The sequence below is a fragment of the Anabrus simplex genome, chromosome 2 (assembly GCF_040414725.1).
Source record: "Anabrus simplex isolate iqAnaSimp1 chromosome 2, ASM4041472v1, whole genome shotgun sequence".
NCBI classification, from domain to species: domain Eukaryota; kingdom Metazoa; phylum Arthropoda; class Insecta; order Orthoptera; family Tettigoniidae; genus Anabrus; species Anabrus simplex.
The window spans coordinates 1,123,504,573-1,123,522,335 of record NC_090266.1 but is presented as its reverse complement, the minus strand read 5'-3'; the positions used below and the strand labels follow the sequence as shown (position 1 = coordinate 1,123,522,335).

The 17,763-nt window shown below is 37.7% G+C and overlaps 1 protein-coding gene across 1 annotated transcript in view; it reads right to left on the bottom strand.

Moving 5' to 3' along the window:
- Positions 1-17,763, bottom strand: part of Etl1 (SWI/SNF-related, matrix-associated actin-dependent regulator of chromatin, subfamily a, containing DEAD/H box 1) — a 308,851-nt gene that overhangs the window by 108,547 nt on the left and 182,541 nt on the right. The window lies entirely within an intron of this gene.

The window sequence follows — 17,763 nt, the reverse complement described above, 5'->3', positions numbered from 1 at the left end:
GTGGCCTCCGAAGCATAGTGCAGGTCTTATGAGTTGTAACTTTCACCACACTTACGTGTAGGCTCTAGTGAACTCTATTACGCTTTCACTAAACCTTTGCGAAACATAGGTTGCAGAGCCAATGTGGCACTGCTAGACGTACTACATGGCACGGCTCGGATGATGTCACAGCATGTTTTACAAGGCTGCCGAGAATATCTTTACAAGACCAGGCCAGTGAAAAGATTGGTGAGGTCTGGTTTGTAACTGTTGTGCTGGGGTGCAAGCAAAGACAGTCTAGGGGTGTGTAAGCTCCCAGGTTAGGGCCGATGAGCGACCAACATACCTCTAGCATCCCCTAGAGTCTTGCTAAATTGTTACAAAATGTAAGGTTGTGGGTGCATGCCACAAAATTTCAAATAACGTGGTTTTCTAATATTCAACGAGGCTGGCAGCCTTGTGGGCACACATGATGCAGGATCTATTGCAGGCAACAGAAAATAGTCTTCATGACAGCTGACCCGGCTGACCAAAACGGGTGAATAGCAACAAATAAAACGTTCATAAATCTGAGATTTTTTAGTGCCTCCATTGTAATTCTTCTACATAAGTAAGAATACTAAACACACCCGGGTGACTGGAGTGGGACACTGATGATTATGAAGATGAAGTAAGAATACTGCTAGAGGCAGCTTGGTGTCCCTGGAGCACAGAGGAAGGATCTCTCCTCTACGCTACTCAGGTATTGTTTCACATCATTTTTAATATATTTTGCACCCGGTGAATTTGACACGATAAAATACTGACATAAAACCAATGAAGGTATATATTAATCCACCTATTCAATACTTTTTGTCCACTTACATGTGGTTACAAATATATACTAACACTTAACACTTTTGGGACAAGTTTCGCCCTTTTTAGGCATCTTCAGCCGTAATACAATCTTAAAAATATTACACATAATATTAAAAAAGAAGCTAGAACATTAGCCTTGTAACCTTATTACTTAAAATATTGGTACACATAATGTGAAAATGGAAAACATTTGATAAAATCATGGTAAAATGTCAATGGAGCACTATCTATGGTCATTCTAAAATCATTTGGTCCGAGACTAAAACTTCTTATATAAATTTTGAAGTTCTAATAAAAGGGTTCAACTGAATTTGTCTGTTATTTCTCCTAATGCGATAGTACATACAATTTTTCTCTACCTAAATAAAAGCGATATCACAAACACAGAAAAAGATGTCTTGCAAAAGACGTGGTCAAGGTCGCTGCTTTTGTCATTAATGTGAAGGTAGTAAAACACTCGAAGGGTAGTTGTAAATAATGTGAAAACTGAAGCGTCGGTATACGATCGTGAGAAATGTGGAACTTCATGTAGGCATAATCTTGTAGAGCACCCTTGCCAAGAGCTTTCAATAGTCTACTGGAATAATTGTTCTCTGCAAGGAGAAGAAAAGAAAGTCTCAAAATAGCTGTAAACAAGAGAGAGAGAGAGAGAGAGAGAGAGAGAGAGAGAGAAACAGGAGTTCTATCTGACTATATTAGAGTGAGGACTTACGTGTTTGTTATAAACAGTCACCCACTACCTTCCGTTATATCTGTAAACACTATTCTGTTGGCTCTGTTTCTCGTATTGTATCTGTGCTGCAGAGGCCGTAGTGAACACGGGTGTGGGTGGGTTGGGAGGGGGGGGGGTTGAGGAGTGTGGAAGGGAGGAGGGGATGGGTGGAGCTATATTTGTTGAGACTGACGAAGGGACGGAGTTATCAAGTCTGAAGGAAGTGGGCCTACTATTCGGAGAGATGGAAGGAGCGTTAGAGCGTAAAGAATTATACATATTACGGATCCTAACTTTATCTGAATTAACCGTATTTAATAATCTAGGTGTTATTTCATGTAATACACTTTTAATGCCCGTGACATCATTAAGATTCTGATCTTTATTAAACGTCTGATCTAAATAGATATATAGGCTTTCTAGCTCATTTAGCATCAATAGTTCATTGAATTTTCTAGATATAATGGCCATGCGTAGAGAGAACACCTTCGATTTGCAAATCTTTAGAAAGCCAATACAATCCTCCACAACTATAAACAATTCTTCATTACACCCTAATTCACAAAAACAGGCAACTTTCTCTAGTCTAATATATAGAGCGCTTAGAATTCCTCTGTCCTCCAAGAACTTAAAGACAGAATTAAATTATATTAAGAACCTTGCTAGACTTAATGGCTTCAAAGTAGAAATGGTCAATCGACTGATCAATAAAATTAAGAACAGGATGTCCACGAATCTGATACCAGACAAAACCAAAAAGACGGAGTATGCTACATTCACTTATAACAACCCAGCTAATCACCAGATTGCTAACATATTAAAAAACATAATTTTAATATAGAATTTAGAACCACTAACACAAACCAGTCCATATTTTTAAACCATAATAACGTTAATTACGACAAAAATCATTATTTGGAATTGGGAGTATATAGATTAAAATGTTCACAGTGTAATTATTCATATGTAGGACAGACTGGAAGGAGCTTTATGACATGATACATGGAACATGTTAACGCGGAAAAGCATAGGAAGTTCTCAGTGATGAGCTTGCATATAAAGGAGACTGGTCACCGATTTGAATCTATAGAAAAGGATCTAGCAATAATTAGGAATATAGAAAAAGAAAGAATGTTAAACGAGCTAGAAAGCCTATATATATCTATTTAGATCAGACGTTTAATAAAGATCAGAACCTTAATGATGTCACGGACATTAAAAGTATATTACATGAATTAACACCTAGATTATTAAATACGGTTAATTCAGATAAAGTTAGGATTCCTAATGTGTATAATTCTTTACACTCTAAAGTTCCTTCCAACTCTCCGAGTAGTAGGAACGCTTCCGTCAAACTTAATAACTCAGCCCCTTCGTCAGCCTCAACACAGATAGCTCCACCCATCCCCTCCTCCCTTCCACGCTCCTCAACTCCTTCAACCCCGTGTTCACTACCGCCTCTGCAGCACAGATACAATAACAAAAACAGAGCCAACAAAAGAGTGTTTACAGATATAACGGAAGGTAGTGGGTAAGTGTTTATAATAAACACATAAGTCCTCACTATAATATAGTCAAATAGAACTCCTCTCTCTCTTTTTCTTTACAAATTTTTTAAGACTTTCTTTTCTTCTCCTTGCAGAGAACAATTATTCCCGTAGACTATTGAAAGATCTTGGCAAGGGTGCTCTACAAAATTATGCCTGCATGATGTTCCACATTTCTCACGATCGTATACTGAGGCTTCAGTTTCCACATTATTTACAACTACCCTTTGAGTGTTTACTACCTTCACATTAATGACAAAAGCAGTGACCTTGACCATGTCTTTTGCAAGACATCTTTTTCTGTGTTTGTGAAATCGCTTTTATTTTGGTAGAGAAAAAAATGTATGTACTGTACTACCGCATTAGGAGAAATAACAGACAAATTCAGTTGAACCCTTTTATTAGAACTTCAAAATTTATATAAGAAGTTTTAGTCTCGGACCAAATGATTTTAGAATTACCATAGACAGTGGCTCCATTGACATTTTACCTTGATTTTATCAAATGTTTTCCATTTTCACATTATGTGTACCAATATTTTAAGTAATAAGGTTACAAGGCTAATGTTCTAGCTTCTTTTTTAACATTATGTATAATATTTTTAAGATTGTATTACGGCTGAAGATGTCCTAAAAAGGGGCGAAACATGTCCTGAAAGTGTTAAGTGTTAGTATGTATTTGTAACCACATATAAGTGGACAAAAAGTATTGAATAGGTGGATTAATAAATACCTTCATTGGTTTTTAAGTCATAACAACTTTCAATACGGATTAATCATGAGGTTTATAACAAGCAATACAATAAAATACTGCCAAATTATAACTGAAAAATCATTGAGGACATAAATATTTCCATGTAAATTACGAATTCCCTTGTTCCTATTTAAAAGTTTTGTACTTCTGAAAACATCATCTTTAATAGTTTTTCTTTTTGTTATGAAACAAATCCATGCTATATACTAAGCATTATTGCCAATTAGCCCAACTGTAGAAATTTAAGATATAGGAACATTGTAATTTAAGTCAATTTTATTATTTTTCAGGTCAAATGTGTAAAAACACCTCCCATATAGATGAACACAGAAATACTGCAATGCATCTAATACGAGTACAAAAGGCTGTTCAATGCAGCCTTTCAACCAGTCCACTGTGAACAATGACCAACAACAATTTTCTTCAGACATATGCACTGCAATGTTGGGAACTAATAACCTCCTGCATAAACTGGAGCATCCAACATTCAAAGAGTTTTTAACAAAATACACCAGCAAAGTAAAACTATGTCCCTCAACGCTACTGAAGAATTACCTGCAGTCATCATACTTATTGGTAAGTTTAAAAAATCATTTTATAACAGTAAATAACAAGTTAGATTCAACCTATGTTTCAATCTTCTCTGTGAATGAGAAGTGAAAACACTACTGTTCAGATTTTGAGGATATTATTTCACTGCACTGACAGCTGCCCAGTGCCTGCAAGTCATTCAGGCCATGGATGAAGAGAATGCTATCTGCATAACAGAAGCTAAGAAAGTCTTGTCCTGCCCATCGATTCCATCCGATTTGGCATTCCTGAAGGCAAACTTCAACAAACTGCCAGGAGCAATCACCGAGTTGGAGAAGAGTGGCATGCCCCTGGTGGAGTCATTTAGGATTGTGGAAGAAGCTCTGCGAAAAGTTTGATAGAGTTCTGCAGCGGAATCCAGGGTGGAAAGCGATGGTAAAAGTAGCCAGGACCCTACGAGGTGAGGTGGATGAAACAATGGAACTAAGACCAGATGAAGTGGCTTTATTGAAGATTTGTCCAATCACATCATGTGATATTGAGTGCAAAAACATTCTGCATGACAGGAGAAGAAGATTATTACCAGAAAACATTGAAAAGCTGCTTGTTGTAAACTCTTTTTATAGTAACTGAGTGTGTTATTAAATTATAAGTAATTTTTTCATGCCTATTTTGTTGCCCATTTTACACTAGTGCCTTAATTAATTTAATTGTGTGTGGCTATTTTTAGCCGGGTGCAGCCCTTGTAAGGCAGACCCTCCGATGAGGGTGGGCGGCATCTGCTGTGTGTAGGTAACTGCGTGTTATTGTGGTGGAGGATAGTGTTATGTGTGGTGTGTGAGTTGCAGGGATGTTGGGGACAGCACAAACACCCAGCCCCCGAGCCAATGGAATTAACCAATGAAGGTTAAAATCCCCGACCCAGCCGGGAATCGAACCCGGGACCCTCTGAACTGAAAGCCAGTACGCTGACCTTTCAGCCAACGAGTCGGACACTTAGTGCCTAATTACATGCCTATTTTGGCTATTTTAAGAGCCTATATGCCTACCTATTTTTACTGTTTTAGTGCCAATAATTCTCATCTCTAGTTCACACGACCATTAAGATGAATTCAGGTCTCATCCGAAAAGAACACAAACTGTGGGTCGAATAAAGGATCATTCAATGTTGCAAGATACCACTCACAATATCTCACTCTTGTGGCAGATCAGTAGGTTTTAAACAATGGGCCAGAGTAAACCTGTGCAGTTTGATGTGTAACGGCTTTGCAGCTTTGTGTGTAGAAGAGAGAAAAACCCTTACTTCTTGTGCTAATTTTGTGAGTGATTTATTCGGTGACCGTTCAAGATTCGCACCAATGTCATCCAGCTTTTCTTCTGTTAAAACCGTTAGTGTGCACGCATGTTTTTTTATTGAGCACAGAGCCAGTATTTTCAAATTTATTTACAATTATGTGAATTTGTGCTCGTGAAAGTGTTACTTCACCAGGAAATGGTTGAACAAATGCAAAGCATAACCATCGAGCTGACTCGTACTTAAAATAACATTTACACACAAAAATACAGTGTTGCTATGATAACTGTCTCACCACGTTAACAGCTAACATTCAGACTGGTGACTTGAGCTTGCCAGGTCGAACATGTGCAGGCTGCTTGAAGGGTCAAGAACTATGCGCTTGCCTCTCATACTGCAGCTGCTGTAGCGCAGAGTACGAACAATGAGCGTTCGGCCTCGGTTTATATGAGAGACCCTGTAGTTAATGCTATTGGACAAAGGTCCTCACAACACAAGCTCTGGACTATTGTAGTATAAATTTAAATTCCATTCATTTCTACTTTTGTACTTGGGGATAATGAAATATAGGGGTGGGCACAAGCAATAAGGCATTTATGATGATAATTTGGCTGCAGTGAGAATTGATGGTAATATGAGTTCTTGACTCAGAGGCTTGGAAAAAGAAAAGTCTCAGAACTAGCTGCAATTAAAGAACTGTGGAGATGTTTAGTACTGGACCCCTGGTGTAGGGGTAGCGTGGCTGCTTACCTGAAGGCCTGGGTTTGATTCCCGGCCAAGCAGGGATTTTTACATGGACCTGAGGGCTGGTTTGAGGTGCTCTCAGCCTATGTGGTTACAACTGAGGAGCTATCATACTGTATTTTCCTTCTTTACAATTTGCTTTAAGTTTCACCAACAGAGATAGGTCTTATGTCGACGACGCGATAGGAAAGGGCTAGGAGTTGGAAGGAAGCGGCTGTGGCCTTAATTAAGGTTGCCTAGTGTAAAAACAGGAAAGCATAGAAAACCACCTTCAGGGCTACCAACAATGGGGTTCGAACCCACTATCTCCCAAATGCAAGCTGATAATTGTGCGGGGCCGATGACCTTCGATGTTAGGCCCTTTAAAACAACAAGCATCATCAAGATAATTGTGCGACCCAAACCACGCAGCCACTTACTCGGCAGGAGCTATCTGATGGTGAGACAGCAGCCTCGGTACAGAAAGCCAAGAATAATGGCTGAGAGGATTCTTTATAATACCAATATAAATGGTCCGTTATTGAACATTATACATTTTCCAGCTAACTCATTTCTGGTTGCCAGCGTTTCGCCCCCGTATGCTAAGTTGGGCTCATCAGTTGGTACATAGCACACCCACCAAGATGCATGGCTAGTGCATACTGTGGAGGCCACTGCGTAGGCTACTTGGAGCCACCAGCAGTGCCAATGCACTATGAGAGACTTTGTCTCATTACCGAAAATTGATGCCTACTTGACCATCAGATGATATAGATGTTGATTCCCATAGGGAACCTGAAATATTTGTCCCGAATGAGTAAATTTATAATACCAATATAAATGGTCCGTTATTGGACATTATACATTTTCCAGCTAACTCATTCCTGGTTGCCAGAGTTTCACCGCCATGTCAGAGATGCCAACTTTCCAGAAAGGCAATTCGTAATGCAGCCGTTAGGGTACGGCGGGTGGGGGCATGGAATTTTTTTTCCGAGATCCTACTAATTTACATATCATTCAAAGATCAATGAACGACATAGAATCCAACCATATGTAACATATTCAAAGACTGGCATATAAAGAGTTTATGATCCTTACCTGCTAAAGTAACAGGTGATCTACAGTACATATCTGAGTGGAGGTTGAAGGATCGTTTCTTTGTTGAGTACTGTAGTTGCTCCCTTAGCAGCTTGTAGTTCCTGTTTGGTAAATGTACGCTGGTGACATGCTTTTTCTTTTGATATCATGTGCATACTCTGCACTAATAGAGCACTTAACAGTTCGGTGTTCATATTAGCATGGAATTCTGGCTTGTTCTTCGTCATCATGTGCATCTGAAAAATCGCGGCTACGCACACTACAAAACACATGTGAATGCGATTTTGAGGAACGCAGTAAACAGGGCCATTCTTTCGAGTATTCCTCCCTAAATTTTTGAACTAATTTGGTTTATTACTAGCGTTACTAGTCACGGTAACGTCATCACACGTACTTTCCTGCACAAGAAATTGCTTCACTATTTCAAACCTTTTGCATTTCGTAACACATGATTAGCATGTATTCTAGAAGAGCAATATATGTATATTTGGCAACCAAACTTGCAATAAATACTTCTTCAACAGTGACGCACACAGTATTCACAATGAAACGGAGTCTGTGACAACTTTGCTGCCAAAACAAAGACAAAATAACTCGCATACTGCATGGAAGTCTGATCATGTGACAAACAAAGATAACGACTCCGCAAGGTATACCACTTCGCAGGTACCTATTTTTGCGGTACTCTGAGCACACTGAGTTTGGCGCGTGAAAACTCGAAATATTCTTGAATGAGGGACAGGAAAGGAGTATAAATGATTACTGAGAAATCCGAGGCATTCCTTGTGTATCGTATCCTTTTGAACACTTCATACACTTATATTTAAGAATCAACAATAAATCGTAATTGGTGGTGTATGATTCGTAAAGGCGTAATTATGATGGGTAATTCGTAATTATTACGACTGAATCGTAATAGTTGGTATCTCTGCCATGTGCTAAGTTGGGCTCAGGAATGAGTTAGCTGGAAAATTTATAATGTCCAATAACGGACCATTTATTTTGGTATTATAAATTTACTCATTCGGGACAAATATTTCAGGTTCCCTATGGGAATCAACATCTGTATCATCTGATGGACAAGCAGGCATCAATTTTTGATGAGACAAATTCTCTCATAGTGCATTGGCACTGCCGGTGGCTCCAAGTAGTCTACGCAGTGGCCTCCATAGTATGCAGTAGCCATGCATCTTGGTGGGAGTGCTATGTACCAACTGATGAGCCCAACTTAGCACACGGGGGCGAAATGCTGGCAACCAGGAATGAGTTAGCTGGAAAATTTATAATGTCCAATAACAGACCATTTATATTGGTATTATAAATTTACTCATTCGGGACAAATATTTCAGGTTCCCTATGGGAATCAACATCTATATCATCTGAAGGCCAAGCAGGCATCAATTTTTGGTATAATGAAACTAATTCTCTCGTAGTGCATTGGCACTGCCGGTGGCTCCACAAGACCCATTAATACATGCAATCGCCTTGATTCACAGTTTAAACCTTTAAAATGCCATGGAAAAAGCTATTTCCAAAATGAATCCAACAAGGTGCATGTACATTATTCAAATAATGCATTTGGATAACTCACTGGCAAACATAACCTCACCCCATGAAAGAAAAAACACGATTCAAAGACGAAGACAAATTATGCTGGATGTCGTTTGCAAATGCTTTATTTTTTTGGATTACTGTACTGTCTGCAATTTTTCAGATGTCCTGTACCTGCACGGAAAGTGCCCGACGCGCTAAAAATGCCATGGCTTATCAAACTTTCCTATGATCAAGAGGGGAAGTCTCTCGCTTCCGTGAGCATTGAAACACAGTACAATGACCCCCACTCTTGTATGATTTCCTGGCTGGCACTTCTCTCCTTTAAAACAAAGTCCATTTGGGCTCGGCATTTAAAAAAAAAAGCAATGCATTTTCATCGGCACTGACAAAATTGCTTGGTGCGTATGAATTGATTATATGAGGCACGCTTTTTTGCCAACTGTCAGCATCGCCAGTGTCCTCGGATCTGTTTCTCCACACACTGCCTACTACATGCTATTATGGCGTTTCTTAAAACGCTGAATACAAAATAAATGATGATTTCACTTGAACTTAGCAAATATGAACCACACTGTAGACATACCGAAGTGAGTGTAAGTGCGAAAAGCTACCCTTGCACGTTCCAATATATGTGTTCTATCATTATGTGGATAAATTTTGAATTAAAATTATTCTGTAAAATACTATTATTTTAAAATGTAAAGGTAGTTTTGAATTAAAAGTCTGAATTTCGGTAATGGGACCGACATTGCTCTTCAAATTACGAATTATCTGTATTTCGAATTAAACAATTTATATGACATGCAAAACTATACCTAATGTTTCCGGGTATGAGAGCTTCTTCGAATTAGGCGGGATTTTGAATTAACCGATTTTTAATTTTCAAGGTCCTACTGAAATGTTATTCTTTTTAGATGTAAAATAAGGAACAAGATTTGAGAAAGGAGAAGTTTTTCCAAGAATAGAGTAGACAGCCTTTCAACATTTTTTGCACATGTGTGCGTGCATATGAAAAGGGACCACATGTCGGGTACTGAGATAAAGGTACTGTTGTGTTCCATAATATGTAACTAATATCATGTAAATGAATTGAATGCCTCCAAAAGAAATTAAGGCCTTAAATTAACATGTAATGTTACAACATAAGATTTCATAACTTTTCAGTAGAGCTGTTCAAAAATTTGGTTACTTTGTGACACAAATAACTTCTAAACTATTCAGAAGTTACGCTGGCATTTATATTTCATGTTCATCGGTATTCTGACATAGAATTATTTTAACGAAAATTACCAACAGATATTATTTACGGTCTAATTTTTTCGCGGAGATCTATCTATCGATGCTAAGTCTCTGAAGTTTCATGACTTGCAGAAGGTCAGTGAAGACAACTAATTGCAACACTACTGCACTTTACAAAAATTAACACATACCTTATTGATCATTAATCACAGCCAGCATCAGTTATTCATGCTGAAGCCTGCATTTTTGGCATATTATATGCCCTTTCACCACCTAGTCCCGATGTCCTGCTTCTCCACGGTAGCTGCAGGTGGGCTGAGACCTCTTCTTTGGGGAGAATTTTCTCGGAGTTGGTGATTTTCTCGTCTGAGCCTTACTTGTTTCTTTAGGCGTTACACTTTTTGAAGAAGATGATAATGATGTAATTATTGGCAGAGAAGGAGAAACAGAAGCCGGCTATGTAAGATTTTCACTTGAGGTGGTTGGTGGCGGGATTGTTGGAGCAAAGAAAGATGTTACAGCAGGACATAGTATATCTTTCTTGTCTTCTGATACGAAGGGTCTAATTTTTTCAAGGAGATACATCTGTCTATCGATGCTAATTCCTTGCGGTTTGATGACTTGCGGAAGGTCACTAAAGTCAGGCAGAGGATCATCTGGAAGGATGATGTAGGGTACTTCGTCAGAAACTACGGATTTCTTTGTCAACACTACACCAGGGTGCTCTTTCATATACACAAAGTGATGTATCTGGGTTATTTGTGGAATTTTTTTCATTCCAGCATGGAACTTGTTTTGCCAGTCATAAGCATGAATTGTTACATTTCCGGATTCTGTGCCAACAACAACAGGAATAATAGAGCTAGAAACCTGACAACTTTTACGGGCAACATTAACTATGTCTTCAATAACTTCACTTTCATTTTTCCAAAATGCTCTCTCGAAACAACCAAAATACTAATCAGGTTGAAGTTTTGTGTGTCCCACTGGCAAAAATGAAATTTTTAACTGCTGTTCTTTCCTGTCATAACTCTCCACATGAGGTATCTAATTAAGATGTTTTTATTTTGCCTAACACAGTTATCAGCATGGAATTCTAAATGCTCCTCACCTACTGAAAATTTTTCCAAGAAGTGATGTACAAGAGATAACAGTATTTACTCCTTTACCTGCAATACAAGCTTCTGGAATTATGTACAAAACAAATTTGTTAAGTGGTTCACATGCTACACCAAAGAGACCCACTTTGTAGCCTGTAAGAAAGAAAATGGGTCCAATATGTTGTGGATCGTACGGTAAGTGCACCTCTTGGGCAAAACCAAAACTATAATGCATTGTGCCTTTGTATGTGTTACAGCTATGTGGCCCGAGAGACAATGGAGTTTTCAGTTGTTTACAATTGTCTATGGTGTTTTTATAAGCAGCCCTCTCTGCTTGGACATGATTAAGATGTTGTACAGCCTTCTCCAACAGATTTCTTTTTTCTTCCTCATCCATAATTGACAGTTTCCCTATTACAGTTTAATTGCTTACAAGTCATACAAAGATCAGTCTTGGGTTTCTGAACTACTATGTTACTTGAAAATGTACATACGATGGGATACCCGGACGAGAGTGATACAAGAAATTCTCTCTAATGATTTACAACTGTCCGAGTATAATGTATGAACGTACTTCTTAGACATGCTGGTTGGGAGAAGCACGAGATCACTTCTTCGTTTTGTAGGGATCCGGCCTCGCATGACAAGTGCATTTTGTTCACTAAAATTATTCATAAAGTCCACTGCATGTTTACGATCATCAAAACGAATAGATTTTATCTGAGAAGTCTTTAATATGTTTTGGTGAACATTTTTTTTTTTTTGCTAGTTGCTTTATGTCGCACCGACACAGATAGGTCTTATGGCGATGATGGGACAGGAGAGGGCTAGAAGTGGGAAGGAAGCGGCCATGGCCTTAATTAAGGTACAGCCCCAGCATTTGCCTGGTGTGAAAATGTGAAACCACGGAAAACCATTTTCAGGGCTGCTGACAGTGGGGTTCGAACCTACTATCTCCCGAATACTGGATACTGGCCGCACTTAAGCGACTGCAGCTATCGAGCTCGGTGGGTGAACTTTAAGGCTTCACCAATTATTTCTTGAATTGTTCCTTAAAATTTTTTAGCCTCCTAGTGCCACAAGCGAATACAAATTGGAAGAATGACTGACACACCTCCTGCCCTCTGAAGTGATAAATTGTGTAAGTATCTTTCCTGTCATCATTTTTTTTTCTCTTAGTAGCTATCGTCATTGGCTGGTTTCGTACTAATGCATTCATCGCACACTTCTCCACAGTATGAAGTACACTGAAAGACTGCATCGGTATCGGAAATGTTTGGAGCAGACAGGATTTTTATTGAACCTATTACCTTTACTAATCCAAACGGTGGACAATGCGGCAAGATCCGCGGCTACAATTCGCTTGCTCGGCGGGGAACGTGTATATATCCGCTGATTCAAATTTTTTTCCTCAGTTGCCTGCCTGCTGAGGTTCATTTATTTTTCAGCAGCATATTCTCGATGAGTCTGCCTTCTGATGTGAAGTTTTTCAACTATGTTTTCCCAATACCAATGTGTCATTCACGAGTTTCATCATGCAACTTATGTCCGGGCAAGAATGACTTAAAGCCCAATAGCCTCGCGTTGAAGCATTAGCTCATCGCTTAATCGTCCCTTGGATGCAATAATATTGCTGTAGGAGGGATTTCTACTAAACAGACCCCTCTGATGACATTTTAGAACTGTGACCCGATTTATTATTCCCAGTCTTGTGTTCTTCCTTCATGACTGGAGTGTGTGTTTACCGCGAGTTACACAATATGTGTTTACCATGAGTTACACAAATTTATCATACGCATCCGTAATACAGGCACAATTCATGATTTCCGTCCAAACTGCAGAGACCAGGGTTATATTTGATCTTTTTTTCTTAAGTTTTATTTGCTAAAATGTCTAAAAGGAATTACTGGCCATCTGCTAAAATGTCTAAAAGGAATTACTGGCCCCCACCATTAGAGGAAGATAATTTACTGGCCATCATAAACGAAATGTTGGAATTTAGTGGGGAGAGTAGTGATCATATTGAAGTAAGTTCTGCCGAAGGGGAATTCTTAAGTGACAGGAACTTACCTGGAATAAGTACTGCAGGCTTGAATGTACAGGGTTTGGGCCCAGCTGATGTGAATGTTCAGCGGTCGCGAAAAAGACAAAACGTGTTCGATTCCGGTTCAAGTAGCGATCATGATGGTGACAGTGATGACAATACTACTTATTACAATTCAACCAGTGCTAGTTCTTCATCAACTTATACTGAAAACGGACAAAGAAGGTCCCGCATTGATCCAAAATTCCATCGTGATGTAAAGGGAGGATTTATAGGGAAAACGAAAACGAGCAAAAGATTTTAATTATTTTTTTATGACGAGATATGCCAGAACATAGCTGAACAGACAAATGATACCCAGCAAGAAATCGCACATAAAACCCAGTTTAGTAAGATGAAACGAAGGAGATGAGATCAAGACCGGGTCAGAACAAGTAAGGACGAAATGAAGCTTCTTATGGCCATACTGTTGTTGCAGGGGATTGTACAGAAACCTAAATTAGGACATTATATTTCTCGCAATAAATTGTTCACAAAGCCTATTTTCTATGAGCTGATAACACAGAAGAGATTTTTTTCTCGCAGGGCCGAGTGGCCCAGATGGTTGAGGCGCTACCCGGCCTTCGGACCCCAACTTGGCAGGTTCGATTCTGGTTCAGACCGGTGGTATTTGAAGGTGCTCAAATACGTCAGACTCTTGTCAGTAGATTTACTGGCATGCAAAAGAACTCCTGCGGGACTAAATTTCGGCACCTCAGCGTTTCTGAACGCCATAAAAGTAGTTAATTGTCATAAAAGGAAAAGAAAGTTCTACCTGATCAATACTTTTTATTTACATGTAATGCAGATTATCACATGTCTAGGACCAGTTTCGACCTCTTAACAAGGTCATCCTCATCTACATTAGAATCTTATTAGCATTTTCACCTTACGCCTCATAAAGATCTTTATGACATACTCTATTGTTTAACAATATTATTTAAAATATTTTTTACTCTTGCTAAAAAAATTTAAAACATTACATCATAACTGAAATTGTGACAAAACAAGCTTATATCTTAATATACACATGCAATTGTAGCGGAATGAATTCGTCTTTAAGCTTATTGAGTGTAAATGTTTACCATAGGCGTTTTGCCTATTCAGTTGAAAAAAGCCCCATTTTACAAATATATAGTCATATTTGAGGGGAGCTTTGTTTATATTCGTGAATGTTATAGCAATGAGCTACCAGTAAAATATACTAATTAACTAAAGTTGCGTGTTGATAAAATGTTATATTACATGTTCACATTCAAATATTAAAGTATGATAATGTACTTAGTAGACTAAATTGCGTGTTGACTTCAATAAAATTTTACATATTCACATTAAAATGTTATGAAGTGTGACTAATGTACTTAACCGGTCCTAGACATGTGATAATCTGCATTACATGTAAATAAAAAGTATTGATCAGGTGGAACTTTCTTTTCCTTTTATGACAATTGGTAACTATCAATATAGAAAAATGAAATTTATAAATCAAGATAAAAGTAGTTACTTGAACGTAAAGCCAATATTATTATTATTATTATTATTATTATTATTATTATTATTATTATTATTCGATTTTCCTCCACAGAATTTTACAAATCTCTGACAATAAAGTGAATTTAACGTTAAGAATTTCATATTTAGGTTCCGTATTGAAACAAGATTTACATCAAAGAAAGGACAATAAGTTCCACCTTTTCAATACTATATATTGTGTGAAAGTTTTACATTACAGTTAAAACATCACAACTTTTGTACATTCGGTACCGGTTTCGACAGATTCCCTGTCATCATTCTCGGCTGATGATGACAGGGAATCTGCCGAAACCGGTACCGAATGTACAAAAGTTGTGATGTTTTAATTGTAATGTAAAACTTTCACACAATATATAGTATTGAAAAGGTGGAACTTATTGTCCTTTCTTTGATGTAAATAAAGTGAATACTGGACAAATTCGTCCCAAAATGTACAAGACAAATCCAGTATTTGTCCATCTGTTGGCAAAATTTTCGGAAGCTTATACCTCTGATGGCAAAGTGTCAATTGATGTGACCATCCATACATACCAAGAAAATGATCGTGTTTCAGAATGGAATCATACAATTTATGCGAAGCCAAGGCAGTTTATATAACATACTCTGTTTCCGTGTGTATCATAATGAACAACTGTGAAAGGCATAGCACGGTGCAGACTGTAAATATTGTAAATATTACCTTTAGTGTAGAGTAATACAGTCCACATGTGTCACTTATGAATTTTAGGTACATAAACTTGATCCCCCAAAAGTGCTAACGAACATAACAGAAAATTTAATGAGTATTATAATTTATTCCATTGTAAATCTTTTATGTAAATGCAAACTTTGTAAAGCTACAATTTACATATACAGAAACATTTATTTCCAGGCAGAGATTGTTAGTAATCTGCCTAAAATATTCAGGTAAAATTTACAGTATAAAAGAAACACAGAGATTTGCTATTAGGAAGAAACAAGCTCGATATCAGTGTGAAAGCACTTAGTACGCTCTTACACAAAGTATTGAAAAATTAAAATAATAACAGTTAAATACATCATATTCAAGTAAATATTTCTCTTAAGGCCCTTCAATAGTTCATTTAAGTCTGTGATTCTTTTTAATCAAGTAACTAATATTTCCTTCAATCTGGGAACATGCTATCCATCTGGGAGTAAGCCGGTGTGTACCGAGCTCCCCGCTTAAGGGGTTAAAAGTGCCCAGCTAGGATTTATTTATCATAAGATAAGATATCCGAGTCATCTTACCTTATGCTCGCGCAGCTATGAGCGCAAGCGAGTAAGCGTGTGGAGCCTTGCTTAGGATGCAAAAAGTGGTCCCTTTTCTTAGTATTAAATAAACCTCAGGTTTTAGCAGTGATTATTGTCAGAGGGTTTTTAAATTCTCACAGCGAGTAGATGATGGTCTAAGCAATACATAGGTATTAGAAACGAAAATTCGAAATTTTACTCCCGTAAGAGTTTTTTTAAAAAATTATTTTGTGAACTGTTAACCGAGAAGTGGTCCCTTTTCTTATGCATGCACACATATCATGACTCATTTAATACAATTTTTTCATTTTTTGCAAGTTTTAATTTTGTAAGGTTATTTACTAAATTACTTGGTAGGGACAAATGATTGAGCAGTTTAGACACAGAAAAGAGATGTTTAAACATTTTCAGAATATTATGTATAATTTATCTTATTGATGACAGTGTTGTACAAATGTGTCAGTGACCTCAAGATAGAACAAATTTGGAAAGTGAGGATAAGATAGGACTTTAGTAATACTAGGGATGTTTAAATTGTAGAATGAAGACTATAGGGTAGAATTAAGACATAGATTATAATAGCAAGTCCAAAGATTTTTGTTGATGTTTTGTACCTCTGAGGAAGGGAGCAGTTGAGCTCTCGAAACATGTACGGGAGGTAATATAACAAAATATGAAATACTGACAAGGCAGAAAGTGTTTTCATAGATTGAATATAAGTAAATATGGACAAAATTGAACCATCATGGTTAAAATAATCAATTCTGTAACCATCATTTTGCAACTATATCACGTATTGCAGAAGTCCCTCCTCTACTTGCAGAAACTTAGCAGTTTTCAAGCCGCGTAGCGTTCTGCGACACTTGTTGGTAGCTTGAAGTGTATTTTTCTGTTTCCACTAGTAACACACATTCCACTCAGACAGTGAAAGCTTATGGGCTGTTGACCTATTTCGGTAAATCTCAGCACAATTGGTTACCATACCATGAATTTATACAATGCAGCATTATTTATATATTTGTTCATTGTGGATTTAATAATAAACAGTTACGAGATCACAGAACACAAACAAAGCACTCGCAAAGAATACAATATGTTTGTAAGACTGCAAAGAGCATAACCGCATCAAGTCTGTACCGACTCTCACACTGAACTAGTTAAGCACATCAAATTGGAATTACCAGATTTCAAAAGAGATGGCAGCTATTTGCCACCTACATTTCGCAACACTCATGGAAATGCTGAAGAAAACAGGTACGTCAAATACGCAAGAAAAAATACTTTCTCCATGCAAAAAAGCGTGTAAATTATGCAACAGAGAGAATTACGCGATTACCTAAATATGGTATTTAGCCCACATGTTCCAATCACAATTGCTTCAGTTAAAATCATAGCATAAAATTACTATACTTTATTTGGACTGTATTCCAATAAGCCAACAATACAGATAAAAAACACAAAAATAGTCTGTTATTTCTTTTCAGATTAGTGGATTAACTTAGTTTGTA